Below are 17,797 nucleotides of genomic sequence, written 5' to 3'. Positions count from 1 at the left end.
AAAAAATCACCAAACTCAAGGACAAAAAGACAAAGACTCCGGTGAATGAAGACAGAGGACTGACAAACCAGAAATACAAAAGGATTCTCGATATCAAGATCCAGAAGAAGAGGCTAACAATGCCACAAACACTTACGATGCTGGGAATGATGCCAGCAATGAACAGAGAAGAAGATTCAGTGTCATCAATCTGCATTACGTGCCTCTAATGAGGGGGTGAATATAGAATCCTCAACGATTACAACGTCTCTGGGAACTGTGACAACAACAAGGTTTAAACCATTTTGATATATATTGTAACCTATTGTCTAAGGAATAGTGCTGAAAATGAGGTAAATCTAATCCACCACTGTCCTTGGTCTTCTGTAGGGTTTTTAAACTAATAAGTGGTGGTTTGTTTTTCCACAGAAATTTGGAGATGCATGAATCTAGTGACTTAAACCAAGTAGCAGATGGTTTTATGGGGATCATTGAGAACAAATAGTTAACTTTTGGTAGTATCATCATTTTAATGGATGTAACTCTCCCCATAAGTGATATAGGTAAGGACTTCCAACGAGAGATCGTCCTCTACTGTCTTTAATAATTGCACATAATTTAGCTTTGTTAGCTCTGAGAGCCTGGAGGAAATGTTTATGCCTAAATATCTAATATTTCCTGACTGTAAAGTGATCGCAGGTATATTATGGACCCTACAGTTAATGGGCAGAACTGTGGTCTTAGACCAGTTGATAGAGTAGTCAGAAAGTGCTGAGAATTTATTTATGAGTGTGATCGTGTGACTGAGAGACGTCTGTGAGTTCTGAAGGAAAAGTAATACATCATCAGCATAAAGACTTATTTTATGCTCAATATTTTGGGATTAATTACTCACAAACGGGTAAGAAAAGGTAGTATTGCCAGACCATACATGATCAAAACAGGGAGCGGAGGTGGTTCAGCTGCAAGGTGTGAATGTCTGACTATAGTTTGTAAAAAGCGGGTAAGATAAGGTGCAAATGCCCGACAATGTATGATCAAAAGAGGGAGCGGAGGTTTTCGGCTGCAAGAAGGACTGAATGTCCCCCCAAAATTCCTGAAAAATGGGTAAAAAAAGGGTGCGAATGCCAAACCATACATCATAAAAAGCAGGAGTGGATGTGTTCGGCTACAAGAAGATTTGAATGTCCAGCAATAATTGCTTTAAAACATGAAAGAAAATTTTCGAATATCAAACCGCACATGATCATAAGCGGGAGAGGAGTTGTTCAGCTGCAAGAAGGTGTGAATGTCCACCCATAATTACTGAAAAATGGGTAAAAAAAGGTGAAAATGCCCAACCATACATCATCAAAAGCACGAGTGGATGTGTTCGGCTACAAGAAGGTTTGAATGTCCGACCATAGTTTGTAAAAAGCGGGTAAGAAAAGGTTCGAATGCCCGAACATAGACCATCAAAAGAGGGAGCGGAGGTGTTCCGCTGTAAGAAGGTGTAAATGTCCGACCATAGTTGGTAAAAAGCGGGTAAGAAAAGGTTAAAATACCCGACTGTACACAATCAATAGCGGGAGCGGAGTTGTTTGGCTACAAGAAGGTGTGAAAGTCCGACCACGGTTTGTAAAAAGCGGGTAAGAAAAGGTTCGAATGCCCGAATATATACCATCAAAAGTGGAAGTGGATGGGTTCGGCTGCAAGAAGGTGTGAACGTCCGACCAAATTTTGTAAAAAGCAGTAAAGAAAAGGTTCGAATATCCAACCAAACATAATCAAAAGCGGGAGCAGAGCTGTTCGACTGCAAGTAGGTGTGAATGTCAGATCATAATTTGCAAAAAGCTGATGAGAAAGGGTGAGAATGCCCGGCTATACACCATCAAATGCGGGAGCGGAAGTGTTCGGCTGTGAGTAGGTGTGAATGTCCGACCATAATTGCTGAAAAATGTGTTAGAAGAGACTAGAATGCCGGACAATACATCATCAAATGCGGGAGTGGAGTTGTTCGGCTGTGAGTAGGTGTGAATCTCCGAGCATAGTTTGTAAAAAGGGGGTAAGAATAGGTTCGAATGCCCGAACATACACTATCAAAACAGGGAGCTGAGGTGGCTCAGGTGCAAGGTGTGAATGTCTGACTATAGTTTGTAAATAAGGTGCGAATGCCCAACAATGTATAATCAAAAGAGGGAGCGGAGGTTTTCGGCTACAAGAAGGTTTGAATGTCCGACCATAGTTTGTAAAAAGCGGGTAAGAAAAGGTTCAAATGCCTGACTATACACCATCAAAAGCGGGAGCAGAGGTGTTCCGCTGTAAGACGGTGTGAATGTCCGACCATATTTGGTAATAAGCGGGTAAGAAAAAGTTAAAATACCCGACTGTACACAATCAATAGCGGGAGAGGAGGTGTTCAGCTGCAAGAAGGTGTGAATGTCCACCCATAATTCCTGAAAAATGGGTAAGAAAAGGTGCGAATGCCCAACCATACATTACCAAAAGCAGGTGTGAATGTCAGATCATAATTTGAAAAAAGCTGATGAGAAAGGGTGAGAATGCCCGACTATACACCATCAAATGCGGGAGCGGAGTTGTTCGGCTGTGAGTAAGTGTGAATCTCCGACCATAATTGCAGAAAAATGTGTTAGAAAAGGTAAGAATGCCGGTCCATACATCATCAAAAGTGGGAGAGGTGGTGTTCGGCTGCAAGTAGGTGTGAATGTCCAGCCATAATTACTAACAAACGGGTAAGAAAAGGTAGTATTGCCAGACCATACATGATCAAAACAGGGAGCGGAGGTGGTTCAGCTGCAAGAAGGTGTGAATGTCCGACTAAAGTTCAAATATATTAACAAAAGCGGGAGGAGAGGTCTTCGGATGAGAGTGGTTGAGAATTTCCAACCATAATCTATGAAATGCGGTGAAAAAAAAGGTGTGATAGAACACTAAAAGGTGGAGCGGAAGTGTTCGGCTGCAAGAAGGTGTGAATGTCCGACTATATTTGGTGAAAAGCAGGTGAAGCAAGGTCTGAATGCCCAACCTTACATCATCAAAAGCGAGATCAGAGGTGTTTGGCTGCATGAAGGCCATAGTTTGCCAAAAGCGGGTAAGCTGCGAATGACCGACTAAATATCAACAAAAGGTCTTCGGATGCAAGTGGGTGTGAATATCCCACCATACAAGTATGGTGGAGAGGAAGCTGTGAAGAGCCGACCATAGTTGGCAAAAAGCGGGTGAGAAAAGGTGCGAATGTCCAACCATACATGATCAAAACAGGGAGCGGAGGTGTTTGGCTGTGACAAGGTGTGAATGTCCACCCAAAATTAATGAAAAGCGAGCAACAAGTAGGTTTGAATGCCCAACCATACATCATCAAAAGCAGGAGTGGATGTGTTCGGCTACAAGGTTTGAATGTCCGAGCATAGTTTGTAAAAAGCGGGTAAGTTAAGGTTCGAATGCCCAAACATACACCATCAAAAGAGGGAGCGGAGGTGTTCCGCTGTAAGAAGGTGTGAATGTCCGACCATAGTTGGTAAAAAACGGGTAAGAAAAGGTTAAAATACCCGACTGTACACAATCAATAGCGGGAGCGGATGTGTTTGGCTACAAGAATGTGTGACAGTCCGACCATGGTTTGTAAAAAAACGGGTAAGAAAAGGTGCGAATGCCCGACAATGTATGATCAAAAGAGGGAGCGGAGGTTTTCGGCTACAAGAAGGTTTGAATGTCCGACCATAGTTTGTAAAAAGCGGGTAAGAAAAGGTTCAAATGCCTGACTATACACCATCAAAAGCGGGAGCGGAGGTGTTCCGCTGTAAGACGGTGTGAATGTACGACCATAGTTGGTAAAAAGCAGGTAAGAAAAGGTTAAAATACCTGACTGTACACAATCAATAGCGGGAGCGGAGTTGTTCGGCTACAAGAAGGTGTGAAAGTTCAACCATGGTTTGTAAAAAGCTGCTAAGAAAAGGTTCGAATGCCCGAATATATACCATCAAAAGTTGAAGCGGAGGTGTTCGGCTGCAAGAAGGTGTGAATGTCCAGCCATAATTACTCACAAACGGGTAAGAAAAGGTAGTATTGCCAGACCATACATGATCAAAACAGGGAGCTGAGGTGGTTCAGCTGCAAGGTGTGAATGTCTGACTATAGTTTGTAAAAAGCGGGTAAGACAAGGTGCGAAAAGCCCAACAATGTATGATCAAAAGAGGGAGTGGAGGTCTTCGGCTGCAAGGTCTGAATGTCCAACCATAATTTCTAAAAACCGGGTAAGAAAAGGCTCGAAAGCCCGACTATACACAATCAAAAGCGGGAGCGGGAGGTTTTCAGCTGCAAATCCTTCACTCAAACCAAGTGAAAACTGCTTTGTCCTTCATATTTATCAATGTCTAGATCGACTTCAAAAAAGAACAACATTGTACTTTGTAGTAAAGAAAGAGCAAATCAAAAGTTTTAGGAATCCGAGAATAAGCTTATTTTCATGAGTTCTGCACGATTATTGATTTTACTATAAATGAACGCCTTCACTCAAACTATGTTAAAACTGCTTTGTCCTTCATATTTATCAATGTCTAGATTGACTTCAACAAAGAACAACACTGGATTTTGCAGTAGAAGAAAGAGCAACACTGAAGGATCAGTAATCCGAGAATAATCTTATTTTCATACGTTCTGCATGATTTGGGATTTTATGTATAAGATGAATTCCTTCACTCAAACCAAGTTAAAACTGCTTTGTCCTTCATATTTATCAATGTCTAGATCGACTTCAACAAAGAACAACATTGTATTTTGCAGTAGAAGAAAAAGCAACACTGAAGGATCAGGAATCCGAGAATAAGCTTATTTTCATACGTTCTGCATGATTTGGAATTTTATGTATAAAATGAATTCCTTTACTCAAACTATGTTAAAACTGCTTTGTCCTTCATATTTATCAATGTCTAGATTGACTTCAACAAAGAACAACATTGTATTTTGCAGTAGAAGAAATAGCAACACTGAAGGATCAGGAATCCGAAAACAAGCTTATTTTCATACGTTCTGCTTGATTTGGGATTTTGCTATAAAATTAATTCCTTCACTCAAACAAAGTGGAAACTGCTTTGTTCTTCATATTTATCAATGTCTATATAAATTTCAACAAAGAACAAGGCTGTATTTTTCATTATAGGAAAGAGCAATACTGGAGGATCAGGAATCCGAGAAAAAGCTTACTTTCATGAGTCCTGCACGATTTCGGATTTTCCTATAAAATGAATTGCTTTGCTCAAACCAAGTTAAAATTGCTTTGTCCTTCATAGTTATCCATGTCTAAAATGTATCAAGCATAAAGTTCCTCATATTACCCTGAATGAGAAAGAAGCATCCCTTTGGTTGAGCAATACGTTCCTTATGCGGAGTTATGCATGATTTCGGATTTTGCTATAAAATTCATTCCTTCACACCTTTTTTTTTCACCACATTTTATAGATTATGGTTGGAAATTCTCAACCACTCTAATCCGAAGACCTCTCCTCCCGCTTTTGTTAATATATTTGAACTTTAGTTAGACATTCACCCCTTTTTGCAGCTAAACCACCTCCGCTCCCTGTTTTGATCAGGTATGGTCTGGCAATGCTACATTTTCTTACCCGTTTGTGAGTAATTATGGCTGGATATTCACACCTACTTGCAGCTGAACACAATCTCTCTCGCTTTTAATTATGTTTGGATATTCGAACCTTTTCTTTACTGCTTTTTGCCAACTTTGGTCGGACGTTCACTTCTTCTTGCAGCCGAACACCTCCGCTTCCGCTTTTGATGGTATATATTCGGGCATTCGAACCTTTTCTTACCAGCTTTTTACAAACCATGGTTGGACTTTCACACCTTCTTGTAGCCGAAAACCTCCGCTCCCTCTTTTGATCATACATTGTCGGGCATTCGCACCTTTTCTTACCCGTTTTTTACAAACCATGGTCGGACTTTCACACATTCTTGTAGCCAAACACATCCGCTCCCGCTATTGATTGTGTACAGTCGGGTATTTTAACCTTTTCTTACCCGCTTTTTACCAACTATGGTTGGACATTCACACCGTCTTACAGCGGAACATCTCCGCTCCCGCTTTTGATGGTGTATAGTCAGTCATTTGAACCTTTTCTTACCCGCTTTTTACAAACTATGGTCGGACATTCAAACCTTCTTGTAGCCGAAAACCTCTGCTCCCTCTTTTGATTATACATTGTCGGGCATTCGCACCTTATCTTACCCGCTTTGTACAAACTATAGTCAGACATTCACACCTTGGTGTTGAACCACCTCAGCTCCCTGTTTTGATCATGTATGGTCTTGCAATACTACTTTTTCTTACCCGTTTGTGAGTAATTATGGCTGGACATTCACACCTACTTGCAGTCGAACAGCTCTGCTCCCGCTTTTGATTATGTTTGGTTGGATATTCTAACCTTTTCTTAACTGCTTTTTACAAACTTTGGTCGGACGTTCACACCTTCTTGCAGCCGAACACCTCCGCTTCCGCTTTTGATGGTATATATTCGGGCATTCGAACCTTTTATTACCAGCTTTTTACAAACCATGGTTGGACTTTCACACCTTCTTGTAGCCGAACAACTCCGCTCCCCCTATTGATTGTGTACAGTCGGGTATTTTAACCTTTTCTTACCCGCTTTTTACCAACTATGGTCGGACATTCACACCGTCTTACAGCGGAACACCTCCGCTCCCTCTTTTGATGGTGTATAGTCAGGCATTTGAATCTTTTCTTACCCGCTTTTTACAAACTATGGTCGGACATTCAAACCTTCTTGTAGCCAAAAACCTCCGCTCCCTCTTTTGATCATACATTGTCGGGCATTCGCACCTTTTCTTACCCGTTTTTTACAAACCATGGTCGGACTTTCACACCTTCTTGTAGCCAAACACATCCGCTCCCGCTATTGATTGTGTACAGTCGGGTATTTTAACCTTTTCTTACCCACTTTTTACCAACTATGGTCGGACATCCATACCTTCTTACAGCGGAACACCTCCGCTTCCTCTTTTGATGGTATATATTCGGGCATTCGAACCTTTTCTTACTCGCTTTTTACAAACTATGCTCGGACATTCAAATCTTCTTCTAGCCGAACACATCCACTCCTTCTTTTGATGATGTATGCTTGGGTATTCAAACCTAATTCTTTGCCCGCTTTTCATTAATTTTGGGTGGACATTCACACCTTGTCACAGCCAAACACCTCCGCTCCCTGTTTTGATCATGTATGGTTGGACATTCGCACCTTTTCTCACCCGCTTTTTGCAAATTATGGTTGGCTGTTCACAGCTTCCTCTCCACCATACTTTTATGGTGGGATGTTCACACCCAGTTGCATCCGAAGACCTCCGCCCCCACTTTTGTTGATATTTAGTTGGTCATTCTCAGCTTACCCGCTTTTGGCAAACTATGGCCTTCTTGCAGCCAAACACCTCTGATCTCGCTTTTGATGATGTAAGGTTGGGCATTCAGACCTTGCTTCACCTGCTTTTCACCAAATATAGTCGGACATTCACACCTTCTTGCAGCCGAACACTTCCGCTCCACCTCTTAGTGTTCTATCACACCTTTTTTTCACCAAATTTTATAGATTATGGTTGGAAATTCTCAACCACTCTCATCCGAAGACCTCTCCTCCCGCTTTTGTTAATATATTTGAACTTTAGTCGGACATTCACACCTTCTTGCAGCTGAACCACCTCCGCTCCCTGTTTTGATCATGTATGGTCTGGCAATACTACCTTTTCTTACCCGTTTGTGAGTAATTATGGCTGGACATTCACACTTACTTGCAGCCGAACACCACCTCTCTCGCTTTTGATGATGTATGGACCGGCATTCTTACCTTTTCTAACACATTTTTCAGAAATTACAGTCGGAGATTCACACCTACTCACAGCCGAACAACTCCGCTCCCGCATTTGATGGTGTGCAGTCGGACATTCTCACCCTTTCTCATCAGCTTTTTGCAAATTATGATCTGACATTCACACCTACTTGCAGTCGAAAAGCTATGCTCCCGCTTTTGATTATGTTTGGTTGGATATTCAAACCTTTTCTTAACTGCTTTTTACAAACTTTGGTTGGACGTTCACACCTTCTTGTAGCCGAACACATCCACTCCTGCTTTTGATGATGTATGGTTGGGCATTCGCACCTTTTTTTTACCCATTTTTCAGGAATTATGGGTGGACATTCACACCTTCTTGCAGCTGAACACCTCTCCTTCTTATGATCATTTGCGGATGATATTCAAAAATTTTCTTTCATGTTTTAAAGCAATTATTGATGGACATTCAGACCTTCTTGCAGCTGAACCACTCTGCTCCCGCTTTTGATTATGTTTGGTTGGATATTCGAAACTTTTCTTAACTGCTTTTTACAAACTTTGGTAGGACGTTCAAACTTTCAAGCAGCCGAACACCTCCGCTTCTGCTTTTGATGTTGTATATTCGGGCATACAAACCTTTTCTTACCCACTTTTTACAAACCATGGTCAGACTTTCACTCTTTGTTGCTGAACAACTCCGCTCCCTCTTTTGATTGTGTACAGTCGGGTATTTTCACCTTTTCTTACCTGCTTTTTACAAACTTTGGTCGGACATTCAAACCTTCTTGTAGCCGAACACATCCACTCCTGCTTTTGATGATGTATGGTTGGGCATTCGCACCTTTTCTTACCCATTTTTCAGCAATTATTGGTGGACATTAAGACCTTCTTGCAGCTGAACACCTCTGCTCCCTCTTTTGATCATACATTGTCGGGCATTCGCACCTTGTCTTACCCGCTTTTTACAAACTTTAGTCAGACATTCACACCTTGCAGCTGAACCACCTCCGCTCCCTGTTTTGATCATGTATGGTCTGGCAATACTACCTTTTCTTACCCATTTGTGAGTAATTATGGCTGGACATTCACACCTACTTGCAGCCGAACACCACCTCTCCCGCTTTTGATGATGTATTGTCCGGCATTCTAGTCTCTTCTAACACATTTTTCAGCAATTATGGTCGGACATTCACACCTACTCACAGCCGAACACTTCCGCTCCCGCATTTGATGGTGTATAGCCGGGCATTCTCACTTTTTTTTCTCAGCTTTTTGCAAATTATGATCTGACATTCACACCTACTTGCAGTCGAACAGCTCTGCTCCCGCTTTTGATTATGTTTGGTTGGATATTCAAACCTTTTCTTAACTGCTTTTTACAAACTTTGGTTGGACGTTCACACCTTCTTGTAGCCGAACACATCCACTCCTGCTTTTGATGATGTATGGTTGGGCATTCGCACCTTTTTTTTACCCATTTTTCAGGAATTATGGGTGGACATTCACACCTTCTTGCAGCTGAACACCTCTCCTTCTCATGATCATTTGCGGATGATATTCAAAAATTTTCTTTCATGTTTTAAAGCAATTATTGATGGACATTCAGACCTTCTTGCAGCTGAACCACTCTGCTCCCGCTTTTGATTATGTTTGGTTGGATATTCGAAACTTTTCTTAACTGCTTTTTACAAACTTTGGTAGGACGTTCAAACTTTCAAGCAGCCGAACACCTCCGCTTCTGCTTTTGATGTTGTATATTCGGGCATACAAACCTTTTCTTACCCACTTTTTACAAACCATGGTCAGACTTTCACTCTTTGTTGCTGAACAACTCCGCTCCCTCTTTTGATTGTGTACAGTCGGGTATTTTCACCTTTTCTTACCTGCTTTTTACAAACTTTGGTCGGACATTCAAACCTTCTTGTAGCCGAACACATCCACTCCTGCTTTTGATGATGTATGGTTGGGCATTCGCACCTTTTCTTACCCATTTTTCAGCAATTATTGGTGGACATTAAGACCTTCTTGCAGCTGAACACCTCTGCTCCCTCTTTTGATCATACATTGTCGGGCATTCGCACCTTGTCTTACCCGCTTTTTACAAACTTTAGTCAGACATTCACACCTTGCAGCTGAACCACCTCCGCTCCCTGTTTTGATCATGTATGGTCTGGCAATACTACCTTTTCTTACCCATTTGTGAGTAATTATGGCTGGACATTCACACCTACTTGCAGCCGAACACCACCTCTCCCGCTTTTGATGATGTATTGTCCGGCATTCTAGTCTCTTCTAACACATTTTTCAGCAATTATGGTCGGACATTCACACCTACTCACAGCCGAACACTTCCGCTCCCGCATTTGATGGTGTATAGCCGGGCATTCTCACTTTTTTTTCTCAGCTTTTTGCAAATTATGATCTGACATTCACACCTACTTGCAGTCGAACAGCTCTGCTCCCGCTTTTGATTATGTTTGGTTGGATATTCAAACCTTTTCTTAACTGCTTTTTACAAACTTTGGTCGGACGTTCACACCTTCTTGCAGCCAAACACCTCCGCTTCCGCTTTTGATGGTATATATTCGGGCATTCGAACCTTTTCTTAGCAGCTTTTTACAAACCGTGGTCGGACTTTCACACCTTCTTGTAGCCGAACAACTCCGCTCCCGCTATTGATTGTGTACAGTCGGGTATTTTAACCTTTTCTTACCCGCTTTTTACCAACTATGGTCGGACATTTACACCTTCTTACAGCGGAACACCTCCGCTCCCTCTTTTGATGGTCTATGTTTGGGCATTCGAACCTTTTCTTACCCGCTTTTTACAAACTATGGTCGGACATTCAAACCTTCTTCTAGCCGAACACATCCACTCCTGCTTTTGATGATGTATGGTTTGGCATTCGCACCCTTTTTTTACCCATTTTTCAGGAATTATGGGTGGACATTCAGACCTTCTTGCAGCCGAAAACCTCCGCTCCCGCTTTTGATCATGCATTGTCGGGCATTCGCACCTTGTCTTACCCGCTTTTTATAAACTTTAGTTGGACATTCACACCTTCTTGCAGCTGAACCACCTCCGCTCCCTGTTTTGATCATGTATGGTCTGGCAATACTGCCTTTTCTTACCCGTTTGTGAGTAATTATGGCTGGACTTTCACACCTACTTGCAGTCGAACAGCTCTTCTCCCGCTTTTGAGTATGTTTGGTTGGATATTCGAACCTTTTCTTAACTGCTTTTTACAAACTTTGGTCGGACGTTCACACCTTCTTGCAGCCGAACACCTCCGCTTCCGCTTTTGATGGTATATATTCGGGCATTCGAACCTTTTCTTACCAGCTTTTTACAAACCATGGTTGGACTTTCACACCTTCTTGTAGCCGAACAACTCCGCTCCCGCTATTGATTGTGTATTGTCAGGCATTTGAACCTTTTCTTACCCTCTTTTTACAAACCATGGTCGGACTTTCAAACCTTCTTGTAGCCCAACACATCCACTCCTGCTTTTGATGATGTATGTTTGGGCATTCGCACCTTTTCTTACCCATTTTTCAGTAATTATGGGTGGACATTCACACCTTCTTGCAGCTGAACACCTCCTCTCCCGCTTATGCTGGTGTATAGTCGGGCTTTCAAGCCTTTTCTTACCCGGTTTTTACAAATTATAGTTGGACATTCAGACCTTCTTACAGCCGAAAACCTCCACTCCCTCTTTTGATCATACATTGTCGGGCATTAGCACCTTTTCTTACCCGCTTTTTCCAAACCATAGTCGTACTTTCACATCTTTTAGTAGATGAACAACTCCGCTCCCGCTATTGATTGTGTACAGTCGGGTATTTTAACCTTTTCTTACCCACTTTTTACCAACTATGGTCGGACATTCACACCTTCTCACAGCGGAACACCTCCGCTCCCTCTTTTGATGGTGTATGTTTGGGCATTCGAACCTTTTCTTACCCGCTTTTTACAAACTATGCTCGGACATTCAAACCTTCTTGTAGCCGATCACATCGACTCCTTCTTTTGATGATGTATGCTTGGGCATTCAAACCTACTTTTTGCCCGCTTTTCATTAATTTTGGGTGGACATTCACACCTTGTCACAGCCAAACACCTCCGCTCCCTGTTTTGATCATGTATGGTTGGACATTCGCACCTTGTCTCACCCGATTTTTGCAAACTATGGTCGGCTGTTCACAGCTTCCTCTCCACCATACTTGTATGGTGGGATATTCACACCCACTTGCATCCGAAGACCTTTTGTTGATATTTAGTCGGTCATTCGCAGCTTACCCGCTTTTGGCAAACTATGGCCTTCATGCAGCCAAACACCTCTGATCTCGCTTTTGATGATGTAAGGTTGGGCATTCAGACCTTGCTTCACCTGCTTTTCACCAAATATAGTCGGACATTCACACCTTCTTGCAGCCGACCACTTCCGCTCCACCTTTTAGTGTTCTATCACACCTTTTTTTTCACCGCATTTTATAGATTATGGTTGGAAATTCTCAACCACTCTCATCCGAAGACCTCTCCTCCCGCTTTTGTTAATACATTTGAACTTTAGTCGGACATTCACACCTTCTTGCAGCTGAACCACCTCCGCTCCCTGTTTTGATCATGTATGGTCTGGCAATACTACCTTTTCTTACCCGTTTGTTAGTAATTATGGCTGGACATTCACACCTACTTGCAGCCGAACACCACCTCTCCCACTTTTGATGATGTATGGACCGGCATTCTTACCTTTTCTAACACATTTTTCAGCAATTATGGTCGGACATTCACACTTACTCACAGCCGAACAACTCCGCTCCCGCATTTGATGGTGTATAGTCGGGCATTCTCACCCTTTCTCATCAGCTTTTTGCAAATTATGATCTGACATTCACAACTGCTTTTGATAATGTATGGTTGGGCATTCGCACCTTTTCTTACCCATTTTTCAGTAATTATGGGTGGACATTCACACCTTCTTGCAGCTGAACACCTCCTCTCCCGCTATTGATTGTGTACAGTCGGGTATTTTAACCTTTTCTTACCCGCTTTTTACCAAATATGGTCGGACATTCACACCGTCTTACAGCGGAACACCTCTGCTCCCGCCTTTGATGGTGTATAGTCAGGCATTTGAACCTTTTCTTACCCGCTTTTTACAAACTATGGTCGGACATTCAAACCTTCTTGTAGCCGAAAACCTCCGCTCCCTCTTTTGATTATACATTGTTGGGCATTCGCACCTTATTTACAAACTATAGTCAGACATTCACACCTTGCAGCTGAGCCACCTCAGCTCCCTGTTTTGATAGTGTATGTTCGGGCATTCGAACCTATTCTTACCCCCTTTTTACAAACTATGCTCGGAGATTCACACCTACTCACAGCCGAACAACTCCGCTCCCGCATTTGATGATGTCTTGTCCGGCATTCTAGTCTCTTCTAACACATTTTTCAGCAATTATGGTCGGACATTCACACCTACTCACAGCCGAACACTTCCGCTCCCGCATTTGATGGTGTATAGCCGGGCATTCTCACCCTTTCTCATCAGCTTTTTGCAAATTATGATCTGACATTCACACCTACTTGCAGTCGAACAGCTCTGCTCCCGCTTTTGATTATGTTTGGTTGGATATTCGAACCTTTTCTTAACTGCTTTTTACAAACTTTGGTCGGACGTTCACACCTTCTTGCAGCCAAACACATCCACTTCCACTTTTGATGGTATATATTCGGGCATTCGAACCTTTTCTTACCCGCTTTTTACAAACCGTGGTCGGACTTTCACACCTTCTTGTAGCCAAACAACTCCGCTCCCGCTATTGATTGTGTACAGTCGGGTATTTTAACCTTTTCTTACCCGCTTTTTACCAACTATGGTCGGACATTTACACCTTCTTACAGCGGAACACCTCCGCTCCCTCTTTTGATGGTCTATGTTCGGGCATTCGAACCTTTTCTTACCCGCTTTTTACAAACTATGGTCGGACATTCAAACCTTCTTGTAGCCGAACACATCCACTCCTGCTTTTGATGATGTATGGTTGGGCATTTTCACCTTTTATTAATTATTACTCCCCCCTGAGCTGTCACCTTATCGTGGTGGGGGAGTTTGCGTGCCCCAATGAGTCTGGGAGCTATGTTGCCCGGGGCTTTAAGCCCCTGGTAGGGTCACCCAAGGCAAACAGATCCTAGATGAGGGACCAGACAAAGAACAGCTCAAAAGACTCCTTATGATGAACAAAAAATTTGGACCTCGTGATCCCTTGCCCGGATATGGGACACCGGGGCCTCCCCTCGGAGCCAGGCCCGGGGGTGGGGCCCGGCAGCGGGCGCCTGGTGGCCGGGTCTGTGCCCATGGGGCTCGGTCGGGCATAGCCCGAAATGATTACGTGGGTCCCCCTTCCGACGGGCTCACCACCCGTGGGAGGGGCCAAGGGGGTCGGGTGCGATGTGAGCTGGGTAGCAGCCGAAGGCTGAGGCCTTGGCGGTCTGATCCTCGGCTACTGAAGCTAGCTCTTGGGACGTGGAATGTCACCTCTCTGTTGGGGAAGGAGCCGGAGCTGGTGCGCGAGGCTGAGCGGTTCCGGCTAGATATAGTCGGACTCACCTCGACGCACGGCTTGGGCTCTGGAACCAGTCCTCTTGAGAGGGGTTGGACTCTCTTCCCCTCTGGAGTTGTCCGTGGTGAGAGGCGCAGAGCAGGTGTGGGCATACTTATTGCCCCCCGGCTGTGTGCCAGTACATTGGGGTTTACCCCAGTGAACGAGAGGGTAGCCTCCCTCCGCCTTCGGGTGGAGGGACGAGTCCTGACTGTTGTTTGTGCCTATGCGCCAAACAGCAGTTCAGAGTACCCACCCTTTTTGGAGTCTCTGGGGGAGGCACTGGAGAATGCTCCTACCGGAGACTCCCTCGTTCTGCTGGGGGACTTCAATGCTCACGTGGGCAATGACAGTGAGACCTGGAGGGGTGGGATTGGGAGGAACGGCCCCCCCGATCTGAACCAGAGTGGTGTTATGTTGTTGGACTTCTGTGCTGGTCATGGACTGTCCATAACGAACACCATGTTCAGACATAAGGGTGTCCATATGTGCACTTGGCACCAGGACACCCTTGGCCGCAGTTCGATGATCGACTTTGTGGTTGTATCATCGGACTTGCGGCCGTATGTCCTGGACACTCGGGTGAAGAGAGGGGCGGAGCTGTCAACTGATCACCACCTGGTGGTGAGTTGGCTCCGCTGGTGGGGGAGGATGCCGATCAGACCTGGCAGGCCCAAACGTATTGTGAGGGTCTGCTGGGAGCGTTTGTCAGAATCCCCCGTCAGAAGGAGCTTTAACTCCCACCTCCGGCAGAGCTTCAACCATATCCCGGGGGAGGTGGGGGACATTGAGTCCGAATGGGCCATGTTCCGTGACTCCATTGCCGAGGCAGCTGATCGGAGTTGTGGCCGTAAGGTGGTCGGTGCCTGTCGTGGCGGCAACCCTCGAACCTGCTGGTGGACACCAGTGGTGAGGGAGGCCGTCAAGCTGAAGAAGGAGTCCTATCGGGCCTTTTTGGCCAGTGGGACCCTGGAAGCAGCTGATAGGTACCGACAGGCCAGACGGGCTGCGGCTTCGGCGGTTGCTGAGGCAAAAACTCGGGCCTGGGAGGAGTTCGGTGAGACCATGGAGAACGATTTCCGGACGGCCTCGAAGAGATTCTGGTCCACCATCCGGCGTCTCAGGGGGGGGAAGCGGCTCACAGTCAACACTGTTTACAGTGGGGACGGGGCTTTGCTGACCTCAACTAGGGATGTTGTGAGTCGGTGGGGGGAGTACTTGGAGGAACTCCTCAATCCTACCAACACGTGCTCGGAAGAGGCAGAGTCGGAGAGCTCGGAGACGGGGCCTCCCATTTCTGGGGCTGAGGTTGCCGAGGTGGTCAAAAAGCTCCTCTGTGGCAAGGCCCCGGGGGTGGATGAGGTCCGTCCTGAGTTTCTCAAGGCTCTGGATGTTGTAGGGCTGTCTTGGCTGACACGCCTCTGCAGCATCGCGTGGACATCGGGGACAGTGCCTCTGGACTGGCAGATTGGGGTGGTGGTCCCCCTCTTTAAAAAGGGGGACCGGAGGGTGTGTTCCAACTATAGGGGTATCACACTCCTCAGCCTCCCTGGCAAGGTCTATTCGGGGGTATTGGAGAGGAGGATCCGTCGGATAATCGAGCCTCGGATTCAGGAGATGCAGTGTGGCTTTCGTCCTGGCCGTGGAACAGTGGACCAGCTCTATACCCTCGGCAGGATCCTGGAGGGTGCATGGGAGTTCGCCCAACCAGTCTACATGTGTTTTGTGGACTTGGAGAAAGCGTTCGACCGTGTCCCTCGTGGAGTCCTGTGGGGGGTGCTCCGGGAATATGGAGTGCCGGACCCCTTGATAGGGGCCGTTCGGTCTCTGTATGACCGGTGCCAGAGTTTGGTCCGCATTGCCGGCAGTAAGTCGGATACATTTCCGGTGAGAGTTGGACTCCGTCAGAGCTGCCCTTTGTCACCGATTCTGTTCCTAACTTTTATGGACAGAATTTCTAGGCGCAGCCAGGGTGTTGAGGGTGTCCGATTTGGCGACCTCAGAATCGGGTCTCTGCTTTTTGCAGATGATGTGGTTCTTTTAGCGTCGTCAGGCCGTGACCTTCAACTCTCACTGGAGCGATTCGCAGCCGAGTGTGAAGCGGCTGGGATGAGAATCAGCACCTCCAAATCCGAGACTATGGTTCTCAGCCGGAAAAGGGTGGAATGCTCTCTCCGGGTCGGGAATGAGATCCTTCCCCAAGTGGAGGAGTTCAAGTATCTCGGGGTCTTGTTCACGAGTGAGGGACGAATGGAGCGGGAGATTGACGGGCGGATCGGTGCGGCGTCTGCAGTGTTGCGGGCTCTGCACCGACCCGTCGTTGTGAAGAGGGAGCTGAGCCAGAAGGCAAAGCTCTCTACTTACTGGTCAATCTACGTTCCCATCCTCACCTATGGTCACGAGTTGTGGGTAGTGACCGAAAGAACAAGATCGCGAATACAAGCGGCCGAAATGGGTTTCCTCCGCAGGGTGTCTGGGCTCTCCCTTAGAGATAGGGTGAGAAGCTCAGTCATCCGGGAGGGGCTCGGAGTAGAACCGCTGCTCCTCCGCATTGAGAGGAGTCAGATGAGGTGGCTCGGGCATCTGGTTAGGATGCCCCCTGGGCGCCTCCCTGGGGAGGTGTTCCGGGCACGTCCCACTGGGAGGAGACCCCGGGGAAGACCCAGGACACGCTGGAGAGACTATGTCTCTCGGCTGGCCTGGGAACGCCTCGGGGTCCCCCCGGAAGAGCTGGAAGAAGTGGCCGGGGACAGAGACGTCTGGGTTTCTCTGCTCAAGCTGCTGCCCCCGCGACCCGACCCCCGGATAAGCGGCAGATGATGGATGGATGGATTACCTATTTTTCAGTAATTATGGGTGGACATTCACACCTTCTTGCAGCTGAACAACTCCTCTCCGCTTATGATCATGTGCGGTTTGATATTCGAAAATTTTCTTTCATGTTTTAAAGCAATTATTGATGGACATTCAAATCTTCTTGTAGCCGAACACATCCACTCCTGCTTTTGATGATGTATGGTTTGGCATTCGCACCCTTTTTTTACCCATTTTTCAGGAATTTTGGGTGGACATTCAGACCTTCTTGCAGCCGAAAACCTCCGCTCCCTCTTTTGATCATACATTGTCGGGCATTCGCACCTTATCTTACCCGCTTTTTACAAACTATAGTCAGACATTCACACCTTGCAGCTGAACCACCTCCGCTCCCTGTTTTGATCATGTATGGTCTGGCAATACTACCTTTTCTTACCCGTTTGTGAGTAATTAATCCCAAAATATTGAGCATAAAATAAGTCTTTATGCTGATGATGTATTACTTTTCCTTCAGAACTCACAGACGTCTCTCAGTCACACAAT

The sequence above is a fragment of the Leuresthes tenuis genome, unplaced genomic scaffold (genome assembly GCF_036924035.1).
Source record: "Leuresthes tenuis unplaced genomic scaffold, fLeuTen1.0.hap1 SCAF_13, whole genome shotgun sequence".
NCBI classification, from domain to species: Eukaryota; Metazoa; Chordata; class Actinopteri; order Atheriniformes; family Atherinopsidae; genus Leuresthes; species Leuresthes tenuis.
Note: the sequence above shows the minus strand (reverse complement) of the source record.